Source organism: Stigmatopora nigra, chromosome 4 (genome assembly GCF_051989575.1).
Source record: "Stigmatopora nigra isolate UIUO_SnigA chromosome 4, RoL_Snig_1.1, whole genome shotgun sequence".
In the NCBI taxonomy this organism is placed as follows: Eukaryota; Metazoa; Chordata; class Actinopteri; order Syngnathiformes; family Syngnathidae; genus Stigmatopora; species Stigmatopora nigra.
The window spans coordinates 15,537,095-15,563,247 of record NC_135511.1 but is presented as its reverse complement, the minus strand read 5'-3'; the positions used below and the strand labels follow the sequence as shown (position 1 = coordinate 15,563,247).

At 34.0% G+C, this 26,153-nt stretch overlaps 1 protein-coding gene across 1 annotated transcript in view; it reads left to right on the top strand.

The window, feature by feature from the left end:
* The first annotated feature begins 842 nt into the window (after nucleotides 1-842).
* anapc5 (anaphase promoting complex subunit 5) overlaps nucleotides 843-26,153 on the top strand; it is a 42,462-nt gene continuing 17,151 nt past the window's right edge. The window contains exons 1-3 of the mRNA XM_077714745.1: nucleotides 843-896; nucleotides 15,572-15,644; nucleotides 22,479-22,591. The gene's annotated coding sequence lies outside the window, so the exon portion shown is untranslated. The remainder of the gene's footprint in view (nucleotides 897-15,571; nucleotides 15,645-22,478; nucleotides 22,592-26,153) is intronic.

Below are 26,153 nucleotides of genomic sequence, written 5' to 3'. Positions count from 1 at the left end.
AGACTGTCCTTTGGAAAATGTACCGTATTTTCATGACTATAAGGCGCACCTCAATGAATGACATCTTTTCCATACATTAGGCGCACTGTTTTATAAGGCGCACTGTCAATTTTGGAGAAAATTTAAGACTTAAGTGCGCCTTATAGTCGTGAAAATACGGTAATTGCTATTGACTTCCAAGTATGAAGCACTCACTACTTTACAGTCGCCTCTAGAGCCAGCCATTGTTGATGTTTTGGATTGTTTTGTATAAACTCTTGCAGTGGGGGAGGAGCTATATGATGGAAGATTTTGTAAACTAAGATGGCATCTGCATATTTAACAGTATTGTTTCAGTTCAGGCGTTTGTGTTTTTTTAATATCCGACAGTGGTGGTTTTTCGTTTTCTGTTTTTTTCCATATATAAGGCGCACTGTATTATAAGGCGCACTGTCTATTTTGGAGAAAATGTAAGACTTTTAAGTGCGCCTTATAGTCGTGAAAATACGGTAGCTAGGGTTTTTGGGGTTTTTGCCTTGCCAACTAATTACCGTATTTCTCGCATATAAGCCGTATTTGTCGCTAAGAAAAATGATGACTGAATCAAGGGTACGGCTTATATGCGCACAAATTAGACTTGACCTTCACAAAACTGCAAGGTAACAAAGACGAAAGGCCATAATGCAAAATAGAGAAAAGATAAGCAGATAGAATGCTAAACAAAATGTATTTTGATGTCTATGAATGAAATTCAAAGAAATAAAAACGTATTTTGCATAAAACGAGCAAAAACTCACTTAATTGTACCTTCCATTGCTTCCTTAGGACGCCGCCATCTTAACTACGAATGACAAACCAGACCGCTACGGACACTCTACCTGGTTGTACTGCTCACCTGACCTCCTTTTTGAATGCAGGTAAGACCCTTACTCATTAAAAAAATGTAAAATTAGACACTATTCAGGCAATTTTAAGGGTATGGCTTAAAAGCTGAGGTGACTAATATGTGAGAAAATACAGTAGGTTTTTAATTACACCTTGAACATCATTTGAACCAATCAGCTGCCACTGGCGCCATGTACAGGTGTTTGCCGTTGTCTTGTCAATTTGTTCCCTGCTTTGTTGAGTGAATGTCAGTCTTGATTTTGCCGTTAGGATGATCTTTGTGTTCTTTTGGTGTAAATTTAATTAGGATTTTGTTTCTCATTTGTATTCCTGTCAAGTTTTTTTGTAGCGTCTGTCTACGTAAAAGTGGCTGAGTTGAAATGACTTCGGAAAAAAAGTTGGATTTTTTGTTTTCAGGACGTAAAGTTGGGGAATTGTATTCATCGTGGTTTTAAAATCAATTAAAAATCATGTTAAACTGTTATTTATTAGAGTACATTAAAAAGGCCAGATGTTGGATGGTCAAAAAAAATGTTTTTATTCTTTTGCAAATAATCAATAACGTTGAATTTTATGTCTTTTGACACAATAACTGGTGGTTAAAAAGATCTAGAAAGTTGAGAAATAAAATCAATTGAGGCAGTTTCTCATTTGAGTACTTTTGTACTTTTGTATTTGACCTTCAACATGTAATGGCGTTTATAGCAAGATGTAAAAAATCACTCTTATTAAGACCTCGGTTTTTGCTGGGACTGATAAAAATCCATCATAGGGTAAAAGGACAAAATTATCTGTAATTATTTTCCTAGAAAATTCTATTACCATCCATTTCCTTCTCCTCTGAGTGTCTTTTTTTTCCGGGAAAATGGTTGGGTGAAACTCAACATTTTGTGGGATGAAGTACACAAGGTTACCTTGAGGCAACTTTTTGACATGCTAGGAAAAGGGGGAAAAATAAGAGGCCAATCGTAACCGTAAATCAAAAAAAAAATTTAACTCCTTGAAAGAGGAAGGCTGGATGGAACTCAGGGGGAGATTAAGTGAGATTAAAATGCTTAATACCTGGCAGGCTCATCATCGGGCAGCTTTCCATGAAGCGGTGACACTAAAGGTGACTTTCATACTAAGAGTAGAGTCGTGACACCTTGTCATGTGGGAGTGGGGATTTCCCGACATTTTCGGGAAAGAATCGTCAAAAATGCTGCTTGCATTTTTTTCTAAAAATGTCTTTTTGTGTAGAAATATGAAAAGGATAGTGTATTTGATCCTTGATTTATGGTATTTGTAATTTTTATTGTGTTGCTTTTGATTAAGAGTCCATCTTCTGTTGCTATGTGATAAAATATATATAAATATAGAGACATTTTAAGACAATTCTTCTTATTACTTACATATTTTTTCAATTTTTTGTTACTTTTTTAACCCTGTATTTTAGGATATTAGAGAAAAAATATTACAACTGGGCTTGTGTTGTACTTAAAAAAAATCAGATTTTTTTAAAGACATATTTTTTAAATTTGTGTTACTTTTATAATCCTGTATTTTAGGATATTAGAGAAAAATATTACAACTGGGCAGACAGTGTTGTACTTCTTATAAAATCTTATTATTTTTAAAGACATGATATATTTTTTACATTTTTTGTTACTTTTATAATCTTGTATTTTAGAATATTAGAGAAAAATACTGCAACTGGGCACAGTGTTGTACTTCTTAAAAAAATCTCATTATTTTTAAAGACATATATTTTTTACATTTTTTGTTACTTTTATAATCCTGTATTTTAGGATACTAGAGAAAAATACTGCAACTCGGCACACTAGTACTTTAAAAAATATATATTTTTAAAGACATCTTTTTCTAATTTTTTGTTACTTTTATAATCCTGTATTTTAGAATATTAGAGAAAAATACTGCAACTCGGCACACAGTGTTGTACTTAAAAAAAAAAAAAGTTTGCTTTTGCTGTGAAAAAATTGACCCAACAAGTTAATTTTAGCTTCCCATAATTAATTAAAACCACTGAGTATTGTAAAAGCAAAGCAATATACCCAACAATGGATTTTTTGGGGGGCGGAACAGCAATTTACAGTGTAGATGTAAATGTAAACTTTAAATGTTTATACTCGTTAAAGTCAACTTTAATGTTTCATAATGGATTGCCAAGACGCTTATTTTTTTGTCGCTAGCCGTTTATAATTAAGTACACGGGATATTTGCGTTTTCATTTCATGCTTTTACACCATTGAACTGAATATCTTTATTATGGTATGCAGTTATTGCAGTAGTAATCGTGTATTTGAAAAGTGCAGAAAATGATAGACTAGCACGCTTATATAACCATCTGATTTAACGCCAAGTGTACGCTTCAGAAATCATAGCGTATATATGTGTATTATGTGGAGTTCAGCCTCCTCGCCTGTTCTCGAGAGCCTTTTAACCAGAACATAAGGCTATTATTTTACATCTTATCATAATTTTATGATCCTATTAATCACACTTACTCCGCAGTGGTTCCTTATATTCAGAAGAAATAAATCTTTCTCAAATAATGTCATTAATCCAGTATAGAAGCAGCCTTGCAGATCCCTTCAATTCATGAAGTGAAATAAAAGAGCAGTAATTCTATATTGTCTGGCTCCTTTTCCTAACATCATGTTTGTTGATTACATTTCTGCAGGGTCATTCATCACCTCCTTTTTCTTTAGGCATCTTCATAAATCGGCGTTCGTATTTTAACAAAGTGTCTTTGTATACTGTGGTGTCTTGACATAAGAGTAATTTGAGATACGAGTAACATTTTGAGCAAATATTTATCTTGACCAGAAAAATTTGGATATAAGAGTGCAACTTCCTTGTGGAATGTCTCTGTGAGCACTGGGCGGGGCGTTCGATTTTTTTCAGTGTTTTTTTTCCCTTGTTAGTCAGTGCAGAAAGGCGGAGCTTGTTTGCTAATACGAGAGGAGTATATAGTACTTCTTGTTGGCAAGTAGTCGTGTGTTATCCTATTGTGAGGACATTTGTGTGTAGTATTTTGAGAATATTTTGAAGGGAATACAAAAGCAACCTTGATAGGTTGCATTTGAAAGTCAGGGTGGAGGCGGGGCTAATAGAGCCAAGAGAAGAAAGGTATCAAAATTTAAAACACAATTAGAATTAAGTTTAGTATAAGGTTAGATTAAATTTATTTTTCAGTGTCTACATTGTAATTCAAGTTAATTTAAATTTGTTTGTTATGTTACAAGCGCGTTGCCATGCAAAAACTCACCCTCTCTCTCTCTCCTCTGCAAAATCGGTCGAATTTTAGTTCGATTAAAACACATTTTAATACTATTAAACCACTAGTTATGTTACTTTTTTAATAGATGGCGCATTAGTACAAAAAAAAATCCAATCCAATATCCTTTTTTGGGTGTTTTTTCAGAGTGTTCGAACGAATTAATTAGTTTTTAGTTCATTTCTATGGGAAACATTCGTTTAAGTTAGTTAATGTGAAAGTCAGGGTGGAGGCGGGGCCAACAGAACCAAACCGGGAGAAGAAAAGTATCAAAATTTTAAACAAATTAGAATTAAGTTTAGTGTAAGGATAGATTAAACTTATTTTTTAGTGTATCTGCATTGTAATCAAAGTTAATTTAAATGTATGTGATGTTACAAGCACGTTGCCATGCAAAAAGTCCCTCCCCTCCTCTCTGTTCGTCTCTCTCTCTCTCTCGATTCCCCTGCGAAATCCGTATAATTTTAATACTATTAAACCGAGGTACCACTGTAATGTATGCTTAGCCTTTGATCGACTCGGGCGAAGTGAGTCCGTGTTCAATTTCCTCCTCTGTGATGTGCCCCCACCCGTTTGAATGGGCTTGTAAAATTGAAAATGTGGGAAACCAGTTCGGGTTGATGGAATGATATTTGCTACGCAGAGAGAGTAAAGTCCACATCCTCTTCTAAGTGATTTCGGGGTTACGAAAAATCAATATCGCTTTGACCGCACTTCTGCCAACTTGATGGAAGCGGTTGACTACAGGTGGAGAGAGGAGGATCCAGTTGGGAATCAATCAATTTCCAAATGGTTCATCTCAAAGTGGCAGAAATACGGGGAGCTAAAGGAAGAAGTCAAGCGAGTTCTAGTCGGTGAGGGCGGATTGGAAATGTGGAGGAGAAAATGGAGTCTGTTTATAGCAGGGTTCTGTTTTCTACATTGCGTAGTGTCCAAATCAAGCAGCGCTAGCTGGCTAATACGTTTAATCGGTCTTAATCTACTGGTAGGATACAGTGTATATTGGCTTTGAGAAAGTCTCTAGTGAAAAGCTGTTGTTTATTTTTGTTTTATCTGCCGTAAAAGACAAGACAGATTGCTTGCCCGTCCGTTGGCTTTTGTTTTGTTTTGTTTCTATCCGTAGCAAAAACTTGCCTTCATTTCCGTCATCATTGGATGTCACCATCCCTTTCCATGCATGGCTTTCAATTTCATCATTAATATGGAAATATTCATCTGACGTGACTAATTTTAAGAGACGCATAGAAAAAAATGCGTATATATGTATATGTATGTATATGTGTGTATATACGTGTGTATGTGTGTATATATATGTGTATGTATATATGTATATGTATATATGGGTATATGTATATATAGGTGTGTGTGTGTATATGTGTATATATATATATATATATATATATATATATATATATATATATATATATATATATATATATATATATATATATATATATATATATATATATATATATATATATATATATATATATATATATATATATATATATATATATATATATATATATGTATATATGTATATGTATATGTATATATATATATGTATATATATATATATATATATATATATATATATATATATATATATATATATATATATATATATATATATATATATATATATATATATATATATATATATATATATATATATATATATATATATATATATATATATATATATATATATATATATATATATATATATATATATGTATATATATATATATATATGTATATGTATGTATGTATATATGTATATATATATATATATGTATGTATGTATATATGTGTTCATGTATATATGTGTACATGTATTTATGTGCACATGTATATATGTATATATGAATGTATGTATGTATGTATGTATGTATGTATGTATGTATGTATGTATGTGTATTTGTATATATATGTATGTTTATTTGTATATATGTATGTTTATTTGTATATATGTATGTTTATTTGTATATATGTATGTTTATTTGTATATATGTATGTATGTGTGTATGTATATATATATACACATGTATATATGTATATACATACATGTATATGTTTATATATTAGCTCATTATTAACTTGCTTTTGAATTTTTGTCATGCAGTCTCGCAGACTTTAGATGTCTTTTTACTATTGCTCACACTGGTTTTAGGCACCCCCAAGTGTGCTTGTTGATTAGCATTTTAGCCAAAATAATATTTAATGATATATTATAGCATCATGAAACATTTGCTACCCTAAAAAAAAAAATCCTGCCCCCGTCTCTCCACCTCATGAATATTTTTCTAGCGACGGCGCTGCTTATCATTACACTTTAGTGTCAGAAAATGAACAGCAAAAGAAAAGCAAACACACCTAAAAACACTTTCCCGGTGTGAAATGCAGCCTCACTATTTGGCAACGTGACAAATATTTTTTTTCTAATACATCAAGTCTCAAAGTAAAGCCTCCATTTTCTTATATCATTATAATAGAACAGAATAGCAACCTTGAATATAATTTACATAAAAACAATTGGCACCTTTTGTGTTTTTCCATGCTCCAGATGTCTCATCTTAGTAGATTAGTGTTACAACTGCTAACATATTTCGTCTGTAATCACTCTGATACCGAAAATGCAAAACGCCAATTAAAAAACAAACAAGGAAGACAATTAAGCACACTACAATATTTGCACGAATGTAGATATTCAATCAAAGTAACATCCGAGAAAATGTTTCCCTCGTGTACCATGATACAACATCGACGTTGCCTTGGGAACCAAGCCTTCAATTTGACCAGTTTTTTTTTTCCGAAGCTAGCAATTGGTTTATTTTAAAATCTAACCATTCCACTGAGTAAAAGTGAAACCACATCATTGCTTTTGGAGAGGTTTTTATTTGTTGTTTTGACACAATGAAAGTAGGGTGGTGTTAAAACATCTTTTCCAATGACGGCTACATCGAAAAAAAGCAGGCTTTTGTATCTCGGAAGGCTTTCAACGCCATTCGCGGTGGAAACGCTAACCTCGCGGACGCTGTTGACGTTCAGTCGGGGGAGGGGGGGGTGCCGTTCAATGGTTTTCACCGAGTGGCACGCTAATGTCCTCTTACGTAGACGTTAGCGTAAAATGTCAGTGGGAATTCGAACATGTGGAACTAATGTTCCTAGAGAATCTCTCTCATTTTATTGAATGACTTTCCATCCATGAAATAACTATTTAGTCCATTAGAGAGGGTTGAACTTGGAATAAGCATTGACATTTCTCAGTCACTAAAGCATCAAATGTGTCTGTCTACCCTGTTTTTTTACAGGCTGAAAATTAATAACGTGTTGCCAAGGCAATCCTGTTAGTACAATCTAATCCGGCTCAGACTGATAGACTTGAAGACCGGTCGGTCTCAGAGGCAGTTGAAGGATTACTCGGCTTCAATCATACCGACAACATTTGTCTGTTTTTTGGGTGGGAGAAACCGAGGGGAAAAAACAAGATGGAGGAAAATGAAGGAAGGAAAAATCTGTAGTTTGATCTGAGTGTTTAATTTTGCTTAGCAGATATTTAAGCTAAGGATTAGGCGATAAAATAATACGTTTAGATTGGTTAGCGACTAAGATTTGCATTCAGAATGGAGGTTGTTAATAGATTGTTTTTAATTACTTTGGAGAAAGTTTAAAGACTTTGTCAATGAGAATAGTTAGGCTGTTGAATGGGTAAGGAAGGGATGAGATGACAGTGGAGAGATAGTGTTGCTGTAATTATGATATCAGTTGATTGATAGGAATGAGTTATGAGGATTAGCATTACAATTTATTCCGCTTTCAATACTTTTTTTCTCACTCACCCATCTTTGACCTTACTGACCTGATGCTATTCATTCATTCTCTGAACCGCTTTATCCTCACAATAGTCGTAGGGGGTGCCGGATTCTATTCCAGCTGACTTTGGGCACAAGGTAGGGGTTTGCCTGAATTGGTAGCGGGCCAATCACAGGGTACGAGGAGAGTAGTAACTCATAGATAGGGGCTGTTTATAGTGTCTATTCAGTTTATAAATGGATTAAAAGAATTGGATTAAATGCCCTGAATATTCAGTTTTTGTAGATCTAAAACAATGTTTATTTTAGCTTATTTTTTTTTTTAATTATATTTTACAAAATGATTTTTAAACTAAAAACAGAGGAAAATCTGATTAAAAAATGACAATTGTTGATTTAATTTTAGATTTTTTTATATATATATTCTTAGATTTTACAAAATGATTTTTGAACTAAAAACATAGAAAACATTGATTAAAAAATTACAATTATTGATTTAAAAGGGGAAAATCAGGAAATTTAATACATATCTATACTCTTTGTTTTAATTTGATCCTAAAACAGAAAGTCTGCACTCATGATTAACTTTCCCGGGCCACACAAAATGATGCAGCGGGCCAGATTTGGCCCCCGGGCCACCACTTTGACACATAATTGTCCAATCATCAGACTATGCATATTTTTGTAATGTGTGAGAAAACTATAGTACCCAGAGAAAACCCACACATGGCCCGGGGTGAACATACAAAGTCCACACAGGTGGACCAACCTGGATTTGGTTGACTGATTGTTTTAAAATGGACAATTGTAGTATATATGTTTTCCCATTGGTTCCTCCACCATAGCTTGGTGGTTTAGAATGTACTAATGAACTTTTTTTTCCCGCAAATGAGGATGTAATCGACTCACTCTCTCTTTTGAAATCTAGCAGTCGATAGCAATTGGCTTATCGGGTAACTCCACCATACACTAATGAAGTTGAAGTTGTTCCCTGCTTACTTCAAAATAGGTTTGGATTGTTTAATGCTATTCCAAAAACTGCTTCTAGTCTAACTCTCATAGGTTTTTGTTTTAAAAAGAAGTTTTGGGTGATGTTGTGTCTCATTGGCAAAATAACAAAAAATATGATAAGAAAAACTGCATTTTTACAGTTTTAGACACCAAAAGTCAAGGCTATTAAAGGTAATATGTAGGCAATAAATGACACCCCCCCCCCTTTATCCACTTAATGGGGTACATCGACGTGTAGAATGCATTAAAGTTAATTGAGCATTTTTTGCCTTGTGAGCTGTATTAATCGAAAAGCCATCATTTTAAGACTTAACGTAGTAAATGACCACATTAAGTGTCAACATTACATTTGACATCCTTCCAGAAGGGAAAGTACTTGATGAGGTCTCAGTGGGCTCTCACCGTCAGCAGATAAGTACAACGCTCGTGGGGGTGCTTAGGTCGAAAGACCGGGGGATCGAATTTCTGTTGTTCTTTGGCTTCGTTGTTGGAGGGATTTTCGATAAGCTTTGATTTGATTTTTTTGGGGGGGATTTTTTTTGTGATATCTGCCGTCTGAGCAGCTGTTTTATTGTTTAGGAGGTTTTCCAACAAATCCTGAAAATGTGTTTCCAATCCCTTGTTAGTCGCAAGGAAATGCGAGAGACAAAGACGGAGAGGCTGTGTAGAAGATGAGGCACTTTGCGATTCGCTCCCATCAATCCCCCTTAATCTACAAAATGAAAGAGAAGCATCCCATCAATGAGATAAAACAAAGGCTTTGCACTTTCTGATCCTTTTTTTTTGTGTGTTGACGACAAACTTTGCCCCGCATTTGCCATTTGCCAGACTTTCATCCGCCTTGAGTGAGTGACGCTAATGATGTTAAGCTAGAAAGGGCGGGAAATTTGCTTTAATGTCGGGAAAATTTCAATAAGAAGTTACAAATACCGGTGTTAGTTTGGATGTTAATTTTGCACAGTTTTTGAGTCCTGGGTTCAAATCAAGGGTTGGTCCACTTGTGTAGTAGAGTTTGTATGTTCTGTGTACCTTGTGTGGGTTTTCTATGGGTACTACAGTTTCCTCCCATATTCCAAAAATATGCATGGTAGAATGATTGGACACAATAAATGATAGGTGTCAAAGTGGCGGCCCGGGGGCCAAATCTGGGCCGCTGAATCATTTTGTGTGGCCCGGGAAAGTAAATCATGAGTGCCGACTTTCTGTTTTAGGATCAAATTAAAATGATAGATATAGATGTATATTAAATTTCCTAATTTTTCCCCCTTTTAAATCAATAATTGTAATTTTTTGATCAATTTTTTTCTGTGTTTTTAGTTCAAAAATAATTTTGTAAAATCTAAAAATATATTTAAAAAAGCTAAAATAAATATTGTTTTAGATCTATAAAAAAACGGAATATTCAGGGATTTTAATCCAGTTCTTTTAATCCATTTATATTAAAAAATAATCTAAATATTATTTCTAAAATGGTCCAGCCCACATGAAATCAAGTTGACGTTAAAGCGACCCGCCAACCAACCCGAGTCTGACACCCTTGCTCTAAATTGTCTCAATGACCTACTGGTTATCCGTCTGGCCACCAATTCAGGGTGTCACCCGCCTCAGGTATAGGCTCCGGCACCCCCTGCGAGTCTAATGAGGATTTTTTTTAAAAGAAGAAAATGAGATGAGAGAAAGAGAGAGAGACGTTTGCACAGCAGCATCCAAATTGAATGAAAAAAAAAACAAAAGACCAAATAAATGCCACATCTGGTGCTCATGACACTCTAAAGTGGGGAAAATGAAGTGCATAGCTGAAGCATCAACACGAGGATCTCGCTTGCAACATAATTAGACACCCGCAAAATGAAAAATGAAGCAGCAAGCACTCCTCAAAAGTGTCATGCTGCAAGACAAATGGAAGCCATTTTATAGTCATTGGGCAGTGGTTCAACAATATTTTGCATGACATTATTGGACTCTCCCACTACAACCGACAAGGGCAACATTATAAAGGATTATGTGGCAAAATGTGCCCCCAAAAAATGTTTCAGTTTTTGGTTGTTTTTTTTTTATAAGCCGTGCATTGGACATTAGGAATGTGTTATTTATTGAGGTGAAAATTAATTGGTATTACAACTTGTTCTGATAGATTTTGGGTATCTTCTGTAGTTTAAATTCAGTCTGGGCCGGACCATTTTAGATTTAATATTTAGAGTTTTTAAATGGATTAAAAGAACTGGATTAGAAGCCCTGAATATTCAGTTTTTTTATAGATCTAAAACAATGTTTATTTTAGTTTTTTTTATATATATTTTTAGATTTTACAAAATGATTTTTGAACTAAAAAGACAGAAAAAATGATTAAAAAATGACAATTATTGATTTAAAAGAGGGAAAAATCAGGAAATTTAATATACATCTATACTCTTCATTTTAATTTGATCCTGAAACAGAATTTTGCCACTCGTGATTTACTTTCCCTGGCCGCACAAAATGATGCGGCGGGCCAGATTTGGCCCCCAGGCCGCCACTTTGACACACGCGATTTAGATAGTCGATGAATTTCTGCAAAACATTTCTAAGCTAAAAAATCCTCTATTATGAAATTCACATCTGCCAGCATTCTTTATCATAGTCACATAATTCACTTTTGCGGACCACACAAAATGAAGAGAAGGGCCAGATTTGGCCCATGGACCTCCAGTTTGCCACATTTTATAAAGCAATGGCAATATCAGAACCATCAAACATTGGAGAAAAAACAATGTGTAACAAATGACAAACTAGTTCAATATAGAACACAATGACTGCACCTCAATTAACATATTGAAAAAAAAATGTCTGTATTTCAGATTACATTTAGTTTGACATGATTTCAACATCACTGCATCTGTTTTTATAATGTGACTCACTGCAGTGAGCTGCTGTGAAATATCATATTTCTTCTAACTGCCAGTTGTTAAAACAGCAATTCCTCTGAGGTGATGTTTATTATCTCTCAATTGTAAACTCTTGAAAATTCTACTTCATACCTTAAGTTGAATCGTTGAAAAAAAAAATGACGCTCACTACTAAAACATGTAAAACAAATTGATTATTTACACTTTGTGAATATAGACTTGTGATCTCTTTGTTATTTTTTAGTACATGGAATAAAATAGGGATTAAAATAGGATAGCATTACCTTGCGTTGGTGTTTGCAAGCAGCTGGAATCAAACTTCAAAGTCGGATTTTTAACAAGAGAAAGCAACAATATAACAAGGTCTCGGCAAGAAAAAAAAATAGCAATCAACTTTTTTCCAAGCCACAGATTGGGGAACTATACTATACTACTCCCAACACCTGAAGGTGTTCTTCCTACTCTTTCTATGTCAACAACAATATGTTCCGCCACCAGGGATTTGAAGGCATCTCTATCTTGTCTAGTGAATCCATCCGCTGAAAATTCATCAGTCTGGTTTGGGGGCTGACAAAGTGGACCAAAAAAAAATGGCTGCCAAACTTTGAGCGCTACAATATTTCCAAGGTAGAAAAAAAAATGGGTTCTTAAACACAACAGCAGTTTATGTCCTGTTGTGTCACCCACATAAATAACAACCCTCAAAAACCGGTGATGCAACTATTAATAGCGATTTGTTCAGAAAATGATTTCACAGATCCAGATTTTATTTTTTCTAGGGTGTATTCCAGACTAAATAAAATATGCTCATTGGATGACATAATTAATCTTTATGATAATATGAATTAACAATAAATTCCAGAAGTGTGCCATGCGGCAAGTGGGTTTTTTGCTTGACCGGACGTTTGGTCGCCCGGACGTTTGGTCGCCCGGACGTTTGGTCGCCCGGACGTTTGGTCGCCCGGACGTTTGGTCGCCCGGACGTTTGGTCGCCGGTCAAATGTACTTAGATATTAAATAGTACTTAGATATGAAATAGTACTTAGATATGAAATAGTACTTGGATATGAAATAGTACTTAGATATGAAATAGTACTTAGATATGAAATAGGACTTAGATATGAAATAGGACTTAGATATTAAATAGTACTTGGATATTAAATAGTACTTGGATATTAAATAGTACTTAGATATTAAATAGTACTTAGATATTAAATAGTACTTAGATATTAAATAGTACTTAGATATTAAATAGTACTTAGATATTAAATAGTACTTAGATATTAAATAGTATTTAGATATTAAATAGTACTTAGATATTAAACTCTCTCTCTTAGATATTAAACTCTCTCTCATGAACATAATTTTGAGACCTGGTTTCAACAGTAAACTCTCTGTCACCATTTGACTGACGACCAAACGTCCGAGCACCGTTTTTGTGTTCCGGGTCAGTATTTTGATTACTATTTCAACCTGTTATCAGTGCGTAATTTGATGAAATGGAAAAATACAGCCCGTAGTTGATGTTAAATTGTCTTCTGTTCTTTATGAATTGCTTTTATGTTTCTAAATTGCTCCCATTGTATTTATTTCCAAGGTTTTGTCTTCTATTTTCTAAGGTTACAGTCATTTCACACTACTGATTCATATCTCCCAATGCTAACAACAATGTCACTGTCACAATGCATTTTTTATTTTAATATCACACTACACACAAACACAGTGAGATATTTTTTGTTTTTGTGATGTTATCTGCTGTACGTTGTAGTTTCGGCTATGTTTGCAAACCATGTCTTTATTGTTAGCCTAGACTGAATCTATTCTATTTGCGCATATCGGTTTGTAGAGCATCTATCACGCGATATCTTGCGCCTTTGAGATACTTTCACTTTTCTCTTGAGGTCTCATCCTTTTTGAGAATCTGGCCTAGTGAATGGAATGGCCTCAGGAGCCAATGCAGATTCTTGTCTCTTTCGTAACTCGGTGTACTCACTCATTGGGAGAGTGTAGCGGGATAGCAACGCGGAATTTGAACCGAAAAGTTGAATTGGAGTCATTTGTGAATTTGTTCAAATGTGTGATATCAATTCCTGTATTTTTTCGCATAAAAGCCGTATTTGTCGTTTAAAAAAATGATGACTGAATCAAGGGTGCGACTTATATATGAAGAAATTAGACTAAGACTAACGACAAAGACGAAAACGCCTTAACGCAAAACAATGTGGATTGATACGGTCATTTATTTCAAAATAGAGAAAAGATAAACAGATAAAATGCTAAACAAAATGTATTTTTGTTCGTCTGTGAATGAAATTCAAGAAAAAATAAACTGTTTCTAGCATAAAATGTGAAAAAAACGTGCTCAGAAATACGACTTATGATGATTTTTCTTAAGATTTTCCCTTCAAAATAACACATTTGTACTACCAATTAAATTCATGAATATGGAAGTTAAAATTGTGAATAAGGGGGCGGCTTATACGAGGGAAATTGTAAAATGCAACCATTTTAAGGCAATTGTAAGGCCGCGGCTTATACGAGGGAAATATGGTATATTAAAAAACTTATATAAAGCCTTTTTCCGATGGAGATTCGTTTGAAAATGAAATTAAATACCACGTCGACATGGAATGCCATTTTGCATTTGATTTTATTTGAAACCAAGAGTTCATACACGAGTGCAATATCAATATTAGCAATAAAACACTTTTCGCAAGCTTCTCTTGAAAATTTTATGTCACCAATGGATCGAATGGCTTTGGAAGAAAATGAAGAGTCTAGGGTTGCAGTATCTCAGCTTTGAAGTCAATTTTATTGTTAAGCTTTACTCATTCCCTACGCTCTCATCAACATTGTTTGCAGTAGCTTTATTTTCAACCCACATTTTACCAGCAAAAAACAGTTGGCAAAGACTCAACAAGCTGCTGGACTTATTGCTCTCAAGAGTAGGTTCACTTCAAATTACACTCATTAAATGAATAAAATGGTGTAAAAAATGTTACATGCATTCTTAACAATAAATAAATTGACAAAAAACGAAATTGTCCATCACTAACGAGTGGTGTTGCATAGATAAATATTTAACTTGTACGTCACCAAAAAAATTGGCATAGAAGTAGTACTAACAATGTGTACCTTTTGAGATTTCTTTTTTTTTTTACAGCTGTCACGAACTCCTTCGGAAAAGTAGCAATGCCGGTTGCACTACCGTAAACCACATTGAATACGTCTCCCAATTTTATTTATTTATTTTTTAACTCTGAGGGGCACTTTTTAAAGGCTCCTAAGGTTGACTCGCAAATCTTTCAATTTGTATTTGTTATATAGGCAATTGGAATCAGATTGTTTTTTAAATATCGTGTTTAAAAAGTATTTTAAGTATGAACTCATTGACGGCAATAAATGTTCAATCTTTTTCATGCAATGATTTTGTATTAAAGTAGAGAAATTCAATGTAGGCTGAATTTTAACCAAATTTAATATTTTTCTCATTTGTTGCGGGCCAATTAGAATTGTGTAGCGGACCGGAATTGGCCCGCACTCCATAGTTTGCTTTTGAGGACAAAATAAGGACAAATGCAGTAATTTTGAATAAAATGAAGAAGAAAAATACACATTATTAATGGTCAATAACATGTTTTTTTTAAAATATATATCCGTTTCGGTGCAGAAAAAAAACTATGAATATTTCCTCATTTGTTTGGATCTGTGATTGGCAGGTAATGAGTGGGCGGAGCCCAAATCAAGCTCCACGCAACGTAATGAGGACAAGCACTACACGAATGGATTAAGGTAAGTCATTTTATTTCTAAAACAATAAAAAAAATGCTCATTGAATCACACCAGCTGTGTGGTAGTAGACTGTATGCGTTGATAAGGATGACAATAACATTTTGGTTCCAAAAAAACAACAACGAAAAAAAACGCTCTCAAGCCAACAGAATCGCTGAGGTAAACAAAAAAAATTGGAGATTGCAATCCGGTTATATCAGGCACCCTGCACTAATAAATGAAATCATCTGCTCCAACTGGCAGCTTGCCAAGTTGACATAAATAAATTAAGCAACAGATTTACTCCAACCTCCTTCATGATTGCAGCTGCGCTCTCTGAACAGAAAACAGCCTAATTCCACTGATAAAGTGCTCCAAAATATATTGCATTTAGACGGAATTCATTTCAGTTATGTCCATAGATTCATTTGTTTCATGCTACCGGATTTTCACGACTATAAGGCGCACCGCATTATAAGGCGCACCCTCAATGGATGACATTTTTTCCATATATAAGGCGCACTGTATTATAAGGCGCACTGTATTATAAGGCGCACTGTATTATAAGGCGCACTGTATTATAAGGCGTACTGTATTGTAAGGCGCACTGTCTATTTTGGAGAAAGTTTAAGACTTATGTGCGCCTTATAGTCGTGATAATACGGTAATTGCACTCAGTACACAGTCACCTCTAGAGCCAGCCATTGTTGATGTTTTGGATTTTTTTTGTATAAAATCTTGCAGTGGGGGAGGAGCTATATGATGGAAGATTTTGTAAACTAAGATCGCATCTGCATATTTAACAGTATTGTTTTAGTTCAGGCGTTTGTGTTTTTTTTAATATCCGACAGTGGTGGTTTTTCGTTTTTGGTTTTCAGTTTTTTCCATATATAAGGCGCACTGGACTACAAGGCACACTGGACTACAAGGCGCACTGTCTATTTTGGAGAACATTTAAGACTTTTACGTGCCCCTTATAGTCGTGAAAATACGGTAAATTAAACAATGAAGGTTAATCTTCTTTTAATGTTTTGCGGTGTGGATTTGTAAATAAATGGTTGAAATTAGCCAGGATTAACAAAATGAAAGATTATTAGGATGGCAGTCACTGCTTGAGGTATGTTAAACTTTCTCGTTTTAAAAAGAAGCAACTGCAGAGAGAGATTTGCTTAAATGGACGTACTGACTTTATTCATCGGAGTGATAAGAGGAAAATATTAACAAGTTTTTTTTTCGATAATGCAGTCCTGCAGCGTTTGATAGTTGGTCCAGCACACTTAAGTAATTATATGAAAAAAAATATATAGTCTGTGCTATTGGCAACTCTTCTATCCGTTTTTACACAAATGACTCACTTATTCATACTTTAAGCTCTTGAAAATTCATTTTCCGGCCTTCACTCATACTACAAAACTTACCAAGTGCACGTGTATGACTGGTATTTCTATTTTGGTGAAGTATAAATTTGTAGTTTTTTTGTAAGGGATTAGTCACAGATGTCCTCTATTAAAAGTCATCAATCATATTGAGAAATCTGGAATTAAAGTACCCAAATGTAACCTTAAAAAAGTACAAATATATGATTTTTTTTATTCCAAGTATACCAATAGAACATTTAATTCAAATGTATATGTACATGTACAAAAAAGTATAAAATAATGATGCATGATAGATACATGTACATGTACATATAAATGTATCATTTATATTTATATACATGTACATATAAATGTATCATTTATATGTATATGTACAGGTACATGTATCTATCATGCATCATTATTTTATACTTTTTTGAACATGTACATTATTATTTTTGTACATGTAAATGTACAAAAAGTATAAAATAATGATGCATGATAGATACATGTACATATAAATGTACATGTAAATATAAATGTACATGTACATATAAATGTACATGTATATGTACATATAAATGTACATGTACCTATCATGCATCATTATTCTATACTTTTTTGAACATGTACATTATTATTTTTGTACATGTAAATGTACAAAAAAGTATAGAATAATGATGCATGATAGATACATGTACATGTACATTTATGTGTACATATATATGTACATTTATGTGTACATGTATCTATCATGCATCATTATTTTATACTTTTTGTACAAGTAAATTATTATTTTTGTACATGTACATGTACAAAAATAATAATGATGCATGATAGATTATATACTTAAGTAAATTATCTCGTAAACATGACATTTTGGGTCATGTAGGCCATACTAAATATTAATGTTAGGTGCATGACCTAAATTGTGATATGTCTGGGATTAAGTTGTTTGTTTATTTAATAACCGAAAAATGGTCACTTGCCTGATTGAAGGTTTAAAAAAATAAGTCATAAATATTATATATAGCATCCAAGCCACATTGTCCTTGATTGCACTAAATTGAACTGCCATTCAATGAATCATAGAAATACCAGGAACACCAGTTAGCCTAAAATCAATTACCATATTAATTTCCTTACTTTAATAATTCATTATTTTGATTCCACCACACACCTTTTTGCATATTTTCCCCCAATACCTCTATAGCAATACCCTTACTCCTTGTATTTACATGCCACCTTCTTTTTTTTTTTAACCAAATGTCCCCGTCAACCTGGCAACCCGCAAATCGTGATACGAATATTGCACCTCAAATAATGAGAACAACTGTTTTGATTTCTCGGATCCACATTGTCGGGGTCATCGATAGAAGAAGCGTTAAGTGAAGAAAATTGATGGCGCACTGTTAGGACGTTAACACACACAAAGACACACAAAGACACACACACTCACACAAAGACACTTGCCAGTTATCAAAGAGGGAGTACATAACAATGTCTGTGAGAGTTAATGAGCTTGGTCTTCAAGGTAGCGGCCTATTTGAGCAGGAGAGGAAGTGGTGGCGCCTCTCTAAGCGTGGATGGATGGTGCCGTTTGATCGCTTGTTATCCAGGTGTGTTACTCCAAGGTCGCCGTGTTATTGCATCTAGTCTAATTATGTCAAGTCAAAACCAGAGTCATTTCACATTTGAATTCATTAGCTTTGGCAGGAAGCCGTCCCCTCTGCTACACCGTTAGAGGGCGGATTGTTCGAGTTCACGTTTCTGTGGTGAGGGTGTCAAAGTTTTTTTGTGAGGGAGGGCCCGTGTTGGGGGTGGGGTTTCAGAAATTACCGTATTTTCACGATTATAAGGCGCACTTAAAAGTCTTACATTTTCTCCAAAATAGACAGGGCGTCTTATAATCCAGTGAGCCTTATATATGGGAAAAAATCAAATGTGTCAATCATTGACTGTGCGCCTTATAATCCAGTGCGCTTTATATATGGGAAAAAAAATCAAATGTGTCAATCACTGACAGTGCGTCTTATAATCCAGTGCTCCTTATATATGGGAGAAAATCAAATGTGTCAATCATTGACAGTGCGCCCTATATATGGGGGAAAAATTCAAATGTGTCAATCATTGACAGTGCGCCTTATATATGGGCAAAAAATCCAATGTGTCAATCATTTACAGTGCGCCTTATATATGGGGAAAAAAATCCAATGTGTCAATCATTGACAGTGCGCCTTATAATCCAGTGTGCCTTATATATGAGGAAAAAATTCCAATGTGTCAATCATTGACAGTGCGCCTTTTAATGTGGTGCGCCTTATAGTTGTGAAAATACGGTAAGTTGTTTTGGAAGAAAAAAACATTATCAATCCTTCATTAGACTTCACTTTTATGAAAAGTTTGTGTGGAAAATGATCCTTCTAATTGATTTCCCAGAAACACGCTTGCTTATCGAGTGTGAATCATTCGCCCCCTTGCAGACGGAAGTCTTTTTCTGTATCAAGCTCGGATTAATGCTCGTTTGCCCGCTTGTCTTTGGCTCTTTTATCGCATCATTTAGCGCCGACGTAGATAAACATTTCCAAAATGGCAAGGAAAAACACCCATTTGGTGGACTCCATTGAGATGGATATTTGTATGCTGGAAACGTGGCCTTAATTACAAGCGTAAACACTTTTTTCTTTGTCCTACAATCCGCAAGTGAAGCAAACATGGCGTAATGATCCCCAGTGTATTACATTTTAATTATGTGATTACCGCATATGAATACAATTAGTTCATCTGAAGGAGTTGATCATTTCTAATGGCCTGGCAAGAATTCTTGCCAGTGTAGAGGGAACAAAAAAAAACATCTTGTATCAGGTGGATGACATTTAAAACCATATGCTATTTATAGCTGTGATTGTGTGTGTGCAATTTACCTGAAAAGCCAAAGTCATTTGCATAAATCTTGCCTGGAATACATAGCAAAAAGTCAACTACAGTGGTACCTTGAGATATGAGCTTAATTCGTTTTGGGATTGAGCTCTTATGTCGATTTTTCTCGTAACGGACGTTTCTCATTGAAATGAACTAAATGAAACAAATTAATGTGTTCCAACCCTCTGAAAAAACACCAAAAACAGGATATTATATGGGAAAAAAATGTTTTATTTCTTCTAATTTACCATCTATTAACAAAGTAACACATAACTAGTGGTTTAATAGTAATAAAATGTTTGTAATAGTATTAAAATTATACAGATTTTGCAGAGGGGAAGACTTTTTGCATGGCAACGCGCTGGTAACATAACATAAATAAATTTAAATTAACTTGGATTACAATGTAGATACACTAAAAAATAAGTTTATTCTACCCTTACACTAAACTTAATTCTAATTTGTTTTAAATTTTGATACCTTTCTTCTCCCGAGTTGGCTCTTTTGGCTCCGCCTCCAAACTCACTTCAGATGCAATTTTTCGAGGGTTGTTTGCTTTTGTATTCGCTTCAAAATATTCCTGAAAACGATGCACACAAATGTCCTCACAATAAGATAACACACGACTACTTGCCAACAAGAAGTAGTAAATACTCCTCTCCTATAATAACTAAAATAACTTTTTACTCGTATCTCAAATTGCTCGTATGCCGGGCCACTCATATGTCAAGGTACCACTGTATACCACTTTTTGTTCAAATTCGGCACTACAGAAAACATTAAATGTAATTTTACTCTCAGATTAATTCAACATTTCACTATTAAATTTAATAAGAACTAACCTTCCCAGTCTGGATATGGATTTTTTTTTCTTTTGGCCTTTTGTGATGTTTTAAAAATCATAAGTTTGCTTTGATGTATAGCTTTCAGGATACATATGTCATGACATCAATATTCTTTGACAGGTTCACGGTTATCGGACCACCCAAAATGATATCCGATGGATGGGTCAAGTTAAAATTGGACAGGTGAAACACTATGTCATTCTGACATGAGGACAATGTGGACAGGATGAGCATTCATTGGAAGGAAAAAAATGGATTTGAGGAGGGATAATATTTAAAGGGATGGAATCAATCAAGCTTTTGGATGAAAAAAAATTGGTTTTCGTGTTATTAAGGACGTATTAGTGGGTAAAAATAATGTTCCAATGTCCTTGTTGAGTTGTGGGTGAAATGTTCGGGTAAAGCAGGGTTTTTGTAGTCATGTTTTTGAGGGCCGTATTGTAATTTTGATTTACTTTTGAGGGCCATTATGTCTGGCAGCTCATGGAAAATGAATGGTTGCCTCATCTTATTACATATAAATAACAAAATGAATAATAGCCAGAGCTCTACAACTTTTGCTTTTTTTTTTTTTTTAAACAAGTAGGCACTGTGGCAATCTGACCTAAAATGTTAGAGTGTTGGTAGTAGCACATTTATGGAAATCGATAAAGTCAATATTCACATTTCCACTCATGCGTTAATAATTAATATGGTGGTATAGAGGCTCATTTATGCATTATGTCGTTAACAGCTGGGCTGGGAGTGCAAAAGTAAAATATTTCAACTATGACAAAAGAATTGAGAATAATAACAATTTAAAACATTTTTTTTAAAAAAATAAAACATTTAAAAAAAATACCAGTCTTTAAAAAATAATAATAATAATTAAAATCCACATTTTTCAACATTTTTACCATCCACAAATACCGTATTTTCACGACTATAAGGCGCACCGCATTATAAGGCGCACCCTCAATGAATGACATTTTTCCATATAAAAGGCGCACTGTATTATAAGGCGCACTGTTTCATAAGGCGCACTGTCTATTTTGGAGAAAATGTAAGGCTTTTAAGTGTGCCTTATAGTCGTGAAAATAAGGTAATTACTATTGACTTCCAGGTATGAAGAACTCACTACTTTACAGTCACCTCTAGAGCCAGCCATTGTTGATGTTTTGGATTTTTTGTATAAAATCTTGCAGTGGGGGAGGAGCTATATGATGGAAGATTTTGTAAACTAAGATGGCATCTGCATATTTAACTGTATTGTTTCAGTTCAGGCGTTTGTGTTTTTTTAATATCCGACAGTGGTGGTTTCTCATTTTTGGTTTTCTGTTTTTTCCATATGTAAGGCGCACTGTTTATTTTGGAGAAAATGTAAGACTTTTAAGTGCGCCTTATAGTCGTGAAAATACGGTAATACAATTTCAGACCAAAATCCATGCTTAACCCTTTAAGGGTAAAACCACAAAATAATTGCCAGCTAATCAAAATTTTCAAACTCTGAGTCATTAATGGAAAAATCTCACTTGGCTCAAAATTCATGTATCAAATATGAAATATAAAAATTCCCATTTGTTCTAAGTAGTTGTTTCTTCCACTAAGCTTGAATTCCAATAACTGGATTCATCTTTGTTGAGGATATTTTGTTTCTTTACTCTGGCTAAGAAAAATAAACGACACATTCTTATTGTAGTTTTGACCAAATGATGTCCAAGCTTTAATGTTTTTAATTCTTCTTATTGCAGGCCTCCAATTCTCATCAAACAAGCTGAAAAGAACAAATCACTGCTTTTTAGCCTTGCCTTGGTACGGACCCGGGTCGTCATGGTAACCAAACATACTTGCCATCATCGTACAGGTGGGTGGAGATTTACATCAGACAAAACAAAGATGTGTTCAAATCCATGAGAATGACAATTATAGCCAAAAAATGACATTAAAATCATTATTTAATGGCTGAAATCTACCAAAAAAGGCTTCTGTTGCAAAATTAGTTATTATTATGCCTTACTAAAACGTTAATTATCATTAAAATCCACTTTAAATGCCACCTAAGCAACCCAAGATGCACCGTTTTACTCAATTTCAAAGTTATTTTTAATCAATTTCTCAGAATTGAAACGGCTTAGCAAAATTGTTGATATGTCATTGGGCGGAAACTGAGATTATTCTCTTTTTAATATACCAAAACCTCCATTTAAAACAAGAAAAATGGGTCACTGTGATTCATTTAGCTGTGCCAGTTCCCTTTTTTTATTATTTTTTTTAGCAAATCACAGCATTACGCTGAGCAATAGATTATAAATGTGTAAAAAATCACAATATACTTAAAGCAAGGGTTCAGAAGGTTCTTTTTTTTCCAAGTGATTTGTTTGTCATTAAGCTGTTTTTTTATTTATTTTTACGTTTTTATGATTATCCCCAACATGAGTGTATTTTTTAATAATCTCCCTTTCACGTGGGATATGCAATGTTATGATAAATGATATTAAAAATAAAAAAAAAACCTTAGCTATCAGGATAATACAAGCTCGTTCTTGACTACTGGCGAAATGATAATGGCTTTGGTGATTGCTTGATTGACTGATTAAATGAATTTCTATCCGACAGTCCAAATCTAAACTGACTGTTATTACCTTTTTTGCCAAGGGAGAAATTGTCGTATGCTAGTAATAATGGATTTCATTAGACTGTTCAGATACCACTGAAGGATCGGGATGAATGACTGAATTCAACATATTTAATAAATATTTATTCTTGGTAGGAAGAGATTGAATTTTCCCAAAACTCATTTCAATTGTAGTTTTAATGACTAGCGTATTTTCCGGACTATAAGTATCAATTTTTCATAATTTGTGAGACATTTTAATTCTCTGTCTTGTGTCAGATACCACTGACCAATCTGAATAAATGACTGAATTCAACATAGTTATTAAATGTTCATATTTGGTAGGAAGAAACTGAATTTTCCCAAAACTAATTTCCATTATTTTTAATTACTACCGTATTTTCCGGACTATAAATTGCAATTTTTCATATTTTGTGAGACTTTTTTGTCTCTCTTGTGTCAGATACCACTAATGGATCTGAATAAATGACTAAATTCAATATATTTAATAAATATTTATTCTTGGTAGGAAGAGATTGAATTTTCCCAAAACTCATTTCCATTCTACTTTTAATGACTACCGTATTTTCCGGACTATAAGTTGCAATCTTTCATAATTTGTGAGTCATTTTTTTTTCTGTCTGGAGTCAGATACCACTAATGGATCTGAATAAATGACTGAATTCAACATATTTAATAAATATTTATATTTGATAAGAAGAGATTGAATTTTCCCAATGACTACCGTATTTTCCGGACTATAGGTTGCAATTTTTCATAGTTTGTGAGAGTTTTTTTCTCTCTCTCTTTGAACCCTTAACAGCCTCTCATGTTGTTTTTTTCCGCTATACTTTACAAATTACATATTTACAAATATTTAGCCTGCTCTTTTGCATTTTACTGACAAATTTTTGTTCTTGATTTGGGATATATTATAAAAAAATGCTCTCCCAAAAATAGTGCTACATTTTTTTTTCTGCCTAATTTTGTATTCTTCAGCTAGTGCGACTTATAGTCCAGAGACTACGGTAGCGTCACATTATCGTTCACACACCTATTAGCATTTAACACAAGGACGCAGAAACTCTCCAGAGTTAAGACAATTTTCACTCGGAGGTGTTAACCACATGCCCAGATGGAGTAAATGTTACATAAAATGTTGAGTCTTTAATTTAAAATGTAGCAATGTGTAATTACCTCATGTTTAGCTTTAATGAAGGCACTGATTAAACTGGCAGTGTTGCATCGGGATGCTTTCCAATTGTCCTTTTTTTTTCTTCATTGACTTATATTAGAACTCTCATTCAAGCAGTGTTTGCTTAAGAATTATTATGGATTAATAAACCCATGATAAAAGCATTTATTGATCAGTTTGGATATTTATTAAGATAAGGATGGTAACATTTTAAAAAATGAACCATTTGCATTACAGAATATGGCCCTAAAAGTAATTTTCTATATGGATTAAGTTAGTCAGTAAAATTTAACTTTAAGGCAAGTTAGATTTAGTTTCTTGGATTTCAACATTTATCTTCAAGGACTTAGTCATGTTTTTCCAAATGAATGATGTCACGCTGCTTCTGTGAGACTTTAAAATTTGTTGTACCTGGTTTTCTAATCTCATTATATTTCACGCACTGTTTCATCCCAGTCAAAGAAATTTCACCACTATCACAACCGGATAGAAATTGTGAAATAAATGTGTCACATGTTCAAATTGACATCTCATACCTTGGCCAATTGCTCCACTTATAAATGATTCCAATTCCCCTTTGTTAAGTGATAATAAACCATACAAATGCAACACGGCACATATTTACTCGCATAGGGCGCACTTAAAAGTCGAAGATTTTCTACAAAGTGGATGAAGTGCTCATCAGTATGCAATAAATTCAAGATTCTGTAGATGTCGCTATAGACACGATAACGTTTTTGTTTGCTACAAGTGACCGATACGATCCGAATTAGAGCCAAAATGGGTAAAACGAGGTCGCTTTTACAAAATATACGTAAAAAACATCCCGTACAAAAGTTGTTACACGGCGTGCACAATTTTAAGTGTTAAAAAAACTTATTAGTTGACAGGTATGTTTATATATTTCACTTCCAGTCTGTAGTACCTTGTGTCGCCTCTAGGGATCTGTTCAAGAAGTGAGTTCCCAGTTTGATAAGCGACCTCTTGGAAAAAAGAACGCGGGGCCGACGACAACAACAATTTCTATATTCAGAAAACTATTGTGCGCTCATTCTTTATTTAAGACTTATTGACGTGTTCTTTGAAATCTGCTGCTCGCGAGCGTCCCTCTTTAGAGAAGCTTTGAAGTATCTAAACTACACTCCACTGACACTATAAGCTTTAGCATAGATCTACTCAGGAGAGGCTGTTCTTGCTCTATTTAACAGGATTGAATTTTTGAGGTTATCGATAATGTAAGGTCACAAATTCAGCTAGGATAATATGATTAACTAAACTTCCGCCCGGTACAGTAATCCCTCGAATATCGCGTCTTCACTACATTGCGGATTTTCAGTAAAGTAAAAAAAAAATATATATATATATTTTTTTAAAGTTAATCTGGGTACTACTAGAACTCAGCACTGAAGTAAAACAATAAATACATATATTTTTTTTAAATAGGGGTGACCCAACTTCACGGTTTTTGGTTAATCGCGGATTTATCTGGTCTATATTAAGTGCACTAATTGAGGGATTACTGTACAATCAAATGATAATCTTATTTCTTCCCTTAATAATTTAAGTCAGGGGTGTCTATCCTTTTTTTTTAATAATCAAAGGATTCAAGGTGCAAGT